The sequence below is a fragment of the Canis lupus genome, chromosome 5, assembly GCF_048164855.1.
Source record: "Canis lupus baileyi chromosome 5, mCanLup2.hap1, whole genome shotgun sequence".
Classification (NCBI taxonomy): domain Eukaryota; kingdom Metazoa; phylum Chordata; class Mammalia; order Carnivora; family Canidae; genus Canis; species Canis lupus.
The window spans coordinates 10,419,748-10,429,560 of NC_132842.1; the positions used below are offsets into that span (position 1 = coordinate 10,419,748).

The following is a 9,813-nucleotide window of genomic DNA, read 5'->3' on the forward strand; positions in this document are numbered from 1 at the left end:
TGATGGAAAAGCCCTTTGTGTGACGCAGAAGAAAGTCACCGTTATGTAAAAATAGGGGATCGAGCTCTCCCCACCGAGATGGGTACACAGAAGGGTGATTGGCTTTCCTTTTTGGCCTTTTATAATTTTATGAAAATGTGATTGAGAAACATGGGGAAAGCAGTTTAGTCTGGCTTGGGAGAGTCAGGGAACTGCGTGTGCCCTGGTGTAGGGGAGAGAAGAGCGGGCGTTGTCACTGGCTGCTCTGTACTTGGCAGATCCTCCCAAATCCCTCCAGATCACACATTGAAAGCCAAGTGGTGGTAATTACTCCTGAGGCTCCCAAAATGTTATCTTTTGAAATAGGAATTAATACCAGGCAAAATGTGCCATGCTTTATGAAAGATCCAGTTTTTGTCTTCCTTAGGGTTTTGTTCTTTTAAAAAGAATGGTTTGAGATGCACCGATATTTGCGGACCCGAAAAGGAGTCACCCTAACCTCATTCATAAGGTGGGAGAATGTCGAAGTCTGGACAACGTTGGATTACAAGGTAATTTTGAAGGACAGGATGTGCAATAATTAGAACAGGCAGAAATTAAACCACAATGAACAGTAATCCTAAAGAAAATTAAAACACAGAAAACACTGCATTATTTATTTGGATTCAATGGGAACTTGCCAAGGGAGAGGCAGCTGGCTTTCTGCTCTTTGAAATGTTTGTAGACTAGAGGAGAAGCTGTCAATCAGATTTAAGCCCTCACTTAATTCTTGCTCTTAGGCCAGATCTAACCGTCTAGTGAGGTGAAGGAATGAATACACACGGTCAATGATGTGACTTGGGCCAGCAGAGACGTGGACCGTTGTGACAGGTAGACCTGAGCTTGGATTCCACTTATGCCAATTTTATCATTCCTACCTGCCGTTTAGGCTCTCTGCTCTCTGTTCTCGGACCTTTGGGCCTTATGAGCTGATTTTAGAGGCAGAAAAATAGAAAATTTTAGAGGTTCAAAAAATAGCATCAGAGTAATAGGCGCCTCATTCATCTCTCCATATCTAAATTTCCACATCTGCAAATAAATAAAAAATCCATACCTTGTAGGATTATTATAAGAATTGCATATTCGCTCTTATTTGTAGTTAAAACACTTGGCATGGTGCTTAAGAACTGATAGTCTTGTTATTGCTACGAAATAAATTGGAATTGAGACACGATCTTGGCACAAAAATGTTTTAAGAAGTTACTTTCTTTTGTCTTTGGAGAAATAGGAATAGTTATTTCCAGCCTTCAAATTGATTGCCATTTATAACAATATATTTTATTTTATTTGGACTTCCTTAAAGTAACATTATTTTGATTACTGCCAGTCACAGTTTTGTATAAAATGTCATCATTAAACAGGTTGCAAACTTTTCCTGGGAGCTAATATCCTTTATAAGATTTTCACCAAAAAGCATAGAAGTTGATTCTTTTAATGAGAATAAGCATACCGACTTAATGATTCTCATGTATTCAAGGTGAAAAAAATTCTCATTAATGCAGCTTGGTACAACACATATTATTACAAGTTCGCAAATGAATTGTTTCCCAATTTAGGCTCAGTACCCAGTGATTTTCAGAAAAATTCTTAATGATGCCTTGCTTCCTCACAAGCATTAGGATAAACATCAAGGTATTTAAATGTCAGCCTTTAAATAGGATGAAGGAGACGGATGGAAGATGGAGGAGAACCTATATTTCTGTCGCAATTCTGTATTTTAACTTAAAAGGGTAGAAGCTAACATTTAAATTCCGCTTCTGCTTCATTAAAGGGCACAGATTCCAGATTCAGTTTTTGATCTGAAGGAGGAGATCTGTCAGTTGTCCACGGCAATTTTCAGGCGCTATAGATATTTTAAGGCACATCATCACTGCAATGGGGCTTGCTCACTGGGGGCGTCCCCAGGCCTGTAATCTGTGTTCTTCTGGGCAATGCTCAGTGACTTTGATAAAGAAAAGCTGATAATCATCTACAGCGTTAGTTAATATTTGTGTTACTTGTGTGCTCATGGTGGTCATTCGTCATGTTTAGCACAGTTTTGGCAGATCCAGAATTTCTGTTCTTTTTCATCCAGAAATGAGTTTTTTGGTGACCTTTGTTACGGATAACCATGTTGTGTATTACGCAGAATCCACATCTGAGTGAGGATTGTAGATGCTTCCACAGGGCGACTTTTATGGCCCTTACTGCCCTGTGGCAAAGGATGGATTTAATTTTCCTTCTCTCCAGCCAGGTAGACTGTGGTTCCCTGAGCTCAGGGAATGTGGCCAGTCGTATTTTTAACCTCAGCACCAGACATAGTGCCTGGCATGTATTAGCATCCAATAAATGTTTTAATGAATAAATAAAATCGCATGGCATTTTGCCTCACTGCTGCACAGCACGTAAGTTTATTTCCAGATTCATTTCCACTCAAAACTCTTAATGAGGCCCTGACCTATTTTGCCATACTCCTCGCTCTCTTCTCCTTCCATTTGCCTCCTAGCAGAGATGCGTTGCGATGCCTCAGAGATTAGTCTGTTAAGGAAATACGAGGTACGTTGTATGCTCTGACGTCCATAAGTCAGAATAGGTTAATTGCTGACATAAATGGTCCTCAGATCTGAGCACAACAGGGGTTTATTTCTCTCTCATGTCCCCAGCCAGTGCGGGTTGGCAGCAGACAGGGTGGTTTAGGGGCCCTGCTTCGTGCAGTCATTCAGTGATGTGGGTCTCTCGTGTCCCCTGGGCCTGAGAATTCTCCAGTGGATGAGCTACATCTAGCATGCAGTCAGAGAGAGGAAGCACGGTGGGTCATGAGAGGCTACAGGGACTGGGTCTGGAGGTTGCATATCCCATATCCATCCACATTCCACAGGAGGGAATTTAATTGTGTGGACTTGCTTGGCTACAGGGGGCCAAGGAGGAATAAAAAGGTGAGAATTGGTGGCCATTAGCAGTCCCCATCACAAACCTCTTATCGGTACTCTGTCCTTCTAGATTAGGCGGAGATACAGTAATCCTCCCTTATCTGCAGGGGATACATTCCAAGACCCCCAAGGATCCCCCAAACCACTGATAGTACAGTATATATATATATATAATGTTTTTTTCCTATGCATACATACCCATGATAGAATTTGATTTATAAAGCAGACACAGTAAGAGACTAACAACAAAATAACAGCTAATAATAAAAGAGAACAGTTATAACAATATACTGTAATGAAAGTTAAGTGAATGTGGTCTCTCTTTCTCTCAAAATACCTATTGTACTATGCTCACCCTTCTTCTTGTGGTGATGTGGAACGACAAAATGCCTGCACAAGGAGGTGAAGTGAGTGACCAACACCATTGATGCTGTTCAAAGCGAATTTATAGTTGGTGGGGGCGGGGAGGAGGTTACACGGTACCACATGCCTTGTGTGTCCATTCAGCCTTTAAAATGCTCACCATGGAGCACCTGGGTGGCTCAGTGGTTGAGTGTCTGCCTTTGGCTCAGGTCGTGATTCCAGGGTCCTGGGATCGAGTCCTGCATCAGGCTCCCCACAGGGAGTCTGCTTCTCCTTCTGCCTATGTCTCTGCCTCTCTCTCTCTCTGTATGTCTCATGAATAAATAAATAAAATCTGTAAAAAAAAAATTAAATGCTCGCCATGTTATTATAAGAGCTGGATTTGAGTTTCAGGGAGAAATAGGCACTCTCTGTAGTAGAAGCAATACTTGAGTTGAGAACTCTTTTTTCTTTGGTCTGTAGACCTGTCAAGCCCAGTTCAGTCACAGGTGACACTGGGTGCCGAATCTAAAGTGGGCAGTGAGACATTATAATAATATGATGAAGAAGGGAAAAGTTCAAGTGTGAAATGCAAACTTGACTTTTTTTTTCAAAGTTAATGAAAAAATATTTTTGAATTAATTTGTACTGTTGCAAAAAGTACAAAAGTAAAGAAAATGAAACTCATATCATGCCTAGTTGACCATATACTGAACTGAGAAGACTCACATAATCTCTAGGAAATTATCTCCTCAGTACCTGTTTCCCCAGGTAAGAAGCCTGTCCCCTTTTGAAAATTGGAGCTTGCTGGAGGACAGGAGCCAACTGCCAATGGACGATTCTGTTGTGTCCAACTTTACTAAACTATGGGGCTTTATTGTATTTTCTTTTTCTTAAACTGAGATATAGTTGATATGTAACATATTAGTTTCAAGTGTACAACATAGTGATTTGATGTTTGTATATATCATGAAATGGTCCTCACAGTAGGTCTAGTTACCATCCATCACCACACAGTTATATTTTTTTTTCTTGTGACAAGAACTTTTTAAAATATTTATTTTAGAGAGAGAGTGCATGTGTGTGCATGTGTGTGCACACACACACATCACACGAGCAGAGGGAAGGGGCTCGGGCAGGGAGAGAGAGAGGGAATCTCAAGCAGACTCTACACCTAGCACAGAGCCCAAATTGGGGCTCCATCCCACAACCCTGAGATCATGACCTGAAGAGAAATCAAGTCACATGCCCAGCTGACTGAGCCACCTAGGTGCCCCTCTTGTGATAAGAACTTTTAAGATCTATTCTCTTAGCAACTTTGAAATATACTCTGCTGTATTTTTTTAAAATTAAAAAAAATTTATTTATTATTTTATTATTATTATTATTTATTTATTTATTTATTATTATATTATTATTATTTTATTATTATTATTTATTTATTTATTTATTTATTTATTTATTTTTTATTTTTTTTTCTCTGCAGTATTGTTAACTGTAGCTATTATTCTGTACATTACTTCCCCAGGACTTATTTATTTTAGACACGGAATTTTGTACCTTTTGACCCTTTTCACCCATTTTGCTTGTGTTCTACCAGCTGCCTCTAGTAACCATCCATCTATTCTCGGTGTATTTTCTTTTGTAATTTTTAAAAAGTTTACGTTTACCTGCCGTGACTGTGAATTAATCAAACATATAATATAATGGTATACAGGTTAAGTTTTCAGGGTGCTATATTGTGAAAATTACTTTTGAGCCATATTTGTGAAAAAGCTAGTTTCTGAGGCCATTGAGTGACTTAAAAAATTTGGCATTTCCTTTTGGGGTCATATATAAGAATTCATAAATTTATTCTAGAAAAGAATTTAATTCCTTTTAGCTCAGGAGAGAGACATCAAAATGTAAAAATTTTGAATAATCCGAAGGCTTCAAATAGTTTGTGGAGATTCCCAGTTTGTGACTCCAGAATGGCAAACACACTTCGAGAATCTAGCCTCTTCCAATGGATTGTGCCTTCTTTTTTTTTTTTTTTTTGTCATGCAAACTTGTGCATGTATTTTATGAAGTGTTAATGCAGTTAGTATCTAATGTTCCTAATTTATGCAATTGGATATTTCATAAATGGGGTTTCTGCATGCAAGCATTTGTACACATTAATATTTATGCAAGTATTCAAATCAATGCAAGGGCATCTGTCTGAGTATGTGATAAAAATATGCATATGCATGAACATTTGTACCAGGGGATAAGTCCCCAAAGTTAGTGATTGCTGAGGTTACAGTTTTCAACTTTTGTCCTTTTGACAAAATTTCTTTGACTAGAAAAGGCATGTAGGAAAATAGCACTGGCACTAATATTGACAAATGAAATAGTTTTATTTAAGTGTATTTAATAGATTCAAATGACAAGTCTATTGAAGCTTCTTTAATCAGCAGTGCAATTTGTAGAAAACAGTATTTTAGGATATGTGGCAGTTATTACAAAGGGCATTTATTCTAATATATTGCCAATACAAAAAACATGCTGCTAGTAATGAAATAAATTTTATCAGAAATATTTTTTTTCTTTTCTTATTTTAGCTCAAATCTGACCTCTAGAAATAATCAGCAAATCAGTGCAGGAGTTTTTTGGCTGATTTTAGGTTGTGTATAAGAATGTAAAAGATGACAAAAAAGGGGTGGGAGGTAGTTCTAATTTCAAGTCCTCAGGATCACTGTTGATATGCTTGTCCATGACATATCAGGGGATTCTGGTTCTGGGATCTTCCCCAGGCTGGAAACCTCAGTCTCGGGGGTCCAGCCTCCTTAGGCAAGCTAAAGAACCTCCCGTAGGAGGCCAGGACGTTCCATGATACTGCTTTGGAGTTTAGGGATTGACAGTCCTCACTGCTTGGTGATCTACTGACCTCTACTCCATATTTTTGTTATTCTAGAGGAAAATTGCTCCTTGATCTCTTCATACTTCCGATTCTGCTTTGTCTATTCATTAGGTTCAGCTGGCAAAATGTTTCTTTTAATTTATAAACTTATTTGTTGGTAAATTTCCAGACCCCTATGTTTTCATTCTATGGTAGGCCAAAAGAAAACAGAGTTGATTCTGAAAGTCAGTTTCTCAGTTTAAAGATGTGTTGAAAATTATTCTTTTTCTTTTTTCTTCTTTCTTTCTTTCTTTTAAATTTTTATTTATTTATGATAGTCACACAGAGAGAGAGAGAGAGAGAGAGGCAGAGACACAGGCAGAGGGAGAAGCAGGCTCCATGCACCGGGAGCCTGACGTGGGATTCGATCCCGGGTCTCCAGGATCGCGCCCTGGGCCAAAGGCAGGCGCCAAACCGCTGCGCCACCCAGGGATCCCTCTTTCTTTCTTTCTTTCTTTCTTCTTTCTTTCTTTCTTTCTTTTTCTTTCTTTCTTTCTTTCTTTCTTTCTTTCTTTCTTTCTTTCTTTCTCTTTCTTTCTTTCTTTCTTTCTTTCTTTCTTTCTTTCTTCTTTTTCTTTCTTTCTTTCTTTCTTTCTTTCTTTCTTTCTTTCTTTCTTTCTTTCTTTCTTTCTTTCTCTTTCTTTCTTTTCTTTCTTTTTTCTTCTTTCTTTTCTCTCTCTTTCTCTCTCTCTCTTTTTTTTTTTCCATTTCTTTGCTGAGGAATTTGCAATCTACCAGCTGTTTGGAAGGGATTGAGAATTGTCATATGTGAGTAACATCTTCCCAGTAAAATTTTGGTTAGCTGGTTTTAGGCTGAAATGTCAGGGGATCAGGTTTTTTTTTTTTTTTTCATTTTTCTTTTTCTTATGGGAAATGAAAGGTTGAGAAAAATATGAATGGCTTAGGTGTGAATTTGAAAGGAATTGCTTGCTCAGTTACACTGTCCTTTCTCAAAGCCCCATTAGTATTTGTTTTCCATGATCTACTGAAGGGGGTGCAAGTTTTTGTTTCTGTGTGTCACATGTGGGGGACAAAGCTATCATTGTCCATGTGCCAGAGGTGGCTGGTTAAAATGTTCTTGATCTCTAATGGGCATAGAGTGTTGCCTGCTTTGGATGTCTTCCAGTTATATCATTCTAGGCAAGCCCTATGGTATAGAGACTAGGCCTTGATTACATATGTTTCTGTGACTTGGAGGAGGCTCAGAGTCATTTGCAAGGATTTTTGTCTTTCTTGTTGGTATTTACTTGGTCCACCTCTAAGCAGAAGCCATCCATGTAGGCTCAAAGCAGAAAGGACCTCAAGTGTACAGAAAGGACCTCAAGTGTAGAAATTTACCAGTAGGAAGGAGTTCTATATGTTGTGGTGTGGAGGTAAGGCTAGAGTGATCAAAGGAGAAAGTGGTATAGGATATAGAGGACAGAGAAGGCAGGGCCATGATAAAAGAGTTGGTGTTTTACTATAACTTTCAGTGGAAGCCATTTACAGTTTTCAGGTAAGGGTGTGACGCAATTGGATTTACATTTTCAAAAGGATTACTTGGCTGATTTGTGGGGGAAAAAATGGATTCCATGGGGCCAAGAATAAACACAGGGAATGATTTCGGGGGAAAGGTAAGATATGGTGGTTTGGACTACGTTAGCGGTAGAAATGGAGAAAAAAGGGCAATTTTATGTTTATTTTGGAGATGGAGCTTCTTCAGCTTCATGCTGAAGAGAGAAATATGGAGAATGAGGGAGCAGAGAAAACAAAGCTGCCTCCTGGAATTTTGGTTCCAGCAAATGGGTGAATGCTGTGGCCATTTCACTTAGATGAGGAAGACTAGGGGAGGAACAGGTAGCGGAATGTAGAAACTCCACTGGATGTGATCTGAACATCCAAATAGAGGTGACCAGTATGCTCTTCTCCCCATAGCATGGAACTCCTGGGAGAGAGGGGCAAGGAGGTATAAACTGGGGTGAGTCGTCAGCAACTAGATGGTGTTTCAAACCCTGGAAGTAGCTGAGGGCCCCTGGAGAGAAAGTGTGGAGATGAGAAGGGGAGCCAGGACCAAGCCCTAAACACTTCCCCTTTGAGAGGTCTGGCAGAAAAGGAAGAAGGAGACAAGGTGGGTCTAGTGAGCTGACAGAGAAGTAGGGCAAATTAGGAAACAGAAACCAAGGGAGGAAAGCATTTTTAAAAAGGACAGCGGTCAACTGGCAAATTCTGCTGAGGGGTCAGATAAAGGGAGGACCCTGAGAAGCTCATTAAATCTGGCGCCATCAAGGGAGTTGCTGACCTTGGCAAGAGTTGCATCAGTGGCATTGTGGGGAAGAGGGTCAGGGTGGAGTGGGAGATGACAAATTGGAAATAGTGAATAGCGGTAACCTGTTCAATGAGTCTTTCTGTGAAAGGGCTGAAGGTGGAGGTAATTTATGGTCAAGATATTTTGGTCATATTTATCTTTTTGCTGTTGTTTGGTTTTCACAGGAGAGCCACTAAAGCATGTTTGAATTAATGATGGAATCGATCCAGTAGAGAAGCCGGTGATGAGAGAGAGAGAGAGAGAGAGAGACAGAGAGAGAGAGAGAGGAGAAAGGGGGGAGGGAAAGGGAGAGGAGGAGGATGGGAATTCTAGGATCCAGGGATGTTTCTTCCACTGTTCCAAAAGGGAAAGCAGAAGGTGAGAAGGTGTGTGTAGGTATAGGCAGGCTTGTGGTTCGTCGTGGAGGGTGAGGGAGTCACACTGGGTTGCTCCCACTTTTTCTGGATCTGCACCCCATGGCCTCTCCTCGCTGTACCACTCCACTGCCTTCTTCTGAATTCCTGTTTCTTGGTGCTCCAGCGCTGGCTCTGCACGAGTCAGCCTCAGCTTAGACACCACCTGTATATGTCCAAGTCCTTCTGTGAGCACTTGGGAGTAATGATGTGGCCAGGCTCAGAATGAGTCTGAGTAATTATTTTACCTGAAGGACCAGCTTCCCAGGATGGTAGCCACCTGGCCGTGTGAGGCTGCAGAGTGCTTGAAATGTGGCTAGTGTCACGGAAGAATTGAACATTTAATTTCATTTAATTTAACTTTAAAACTGATACTTGATTCAGCTATTAGCAAACTTTTACTATGCTTGGGACAGTATAGATACCTGAATCTATGCCGAGTATCTTCGATAAAATTTAGCATCTGGACTGTGAGTATAAATTGTACCTGATTTCAAAGACTTAACTAAAAAATATATAAACTCTCATGGATAGCTTTATATTGACTGTGTGCATGTTGAAATGACACTAATTTGGATATGTTGAGTTAAAGTATATTATTCATTTCACTTGATTTAAAAAATTTTCTTTTTTAAAAGTAACTGCTAGCAAAGTTAAAGTTAATAGGTAGCTTACATGACATTTCTATTTGGTTTTATGGGCTGTGCCTTTAAGAAAAGCTCATATTTTAGGTATATGCTTGGTCCTGACTACATAGGAGTCAACCGTATCTCACCATGAGGAGCAGTGACTGTTTAGGAAACATGACCTCTCAGAGGTGGTGCAAAACTGGGATTTAAGCCTGGCCCTCTGGGCGCCTACAGGCCGCGCCCTGGACCGTATGCCACATGGAAGTCATTTTGTGCATTCTTGCTCTCGGGTTATTCT

General features: G+C 39.9%; 1 protein-coding gene across 5 annotated transcripts in view; it reads left to right on the forward strand.

The window, feature by feature from the left end:
- Positions 1-9,813, forward strand: part of NEBL (nebulette) — a 341,680-nt gene that overhangs the window by 194,448 nt on the left and 137,419 nt on the right. For 3 of the 5 annotated variants that reach the window (XM_072825442.1, XM_072825443.1, XM_072825444.1), the window contains exon 1: positions 305-530. The exons of the other annotated variants lie outside the window; for them this stretch is intronic. The gene's annotated coding sequence lies outside the window, so the exon portion shown is untranslated. Of the gene's footprint in view, positions 1-304; positions 531-9,813 lie in introns of those variants that run through there. 5 annotated transcript variants of the gene reach the window in all.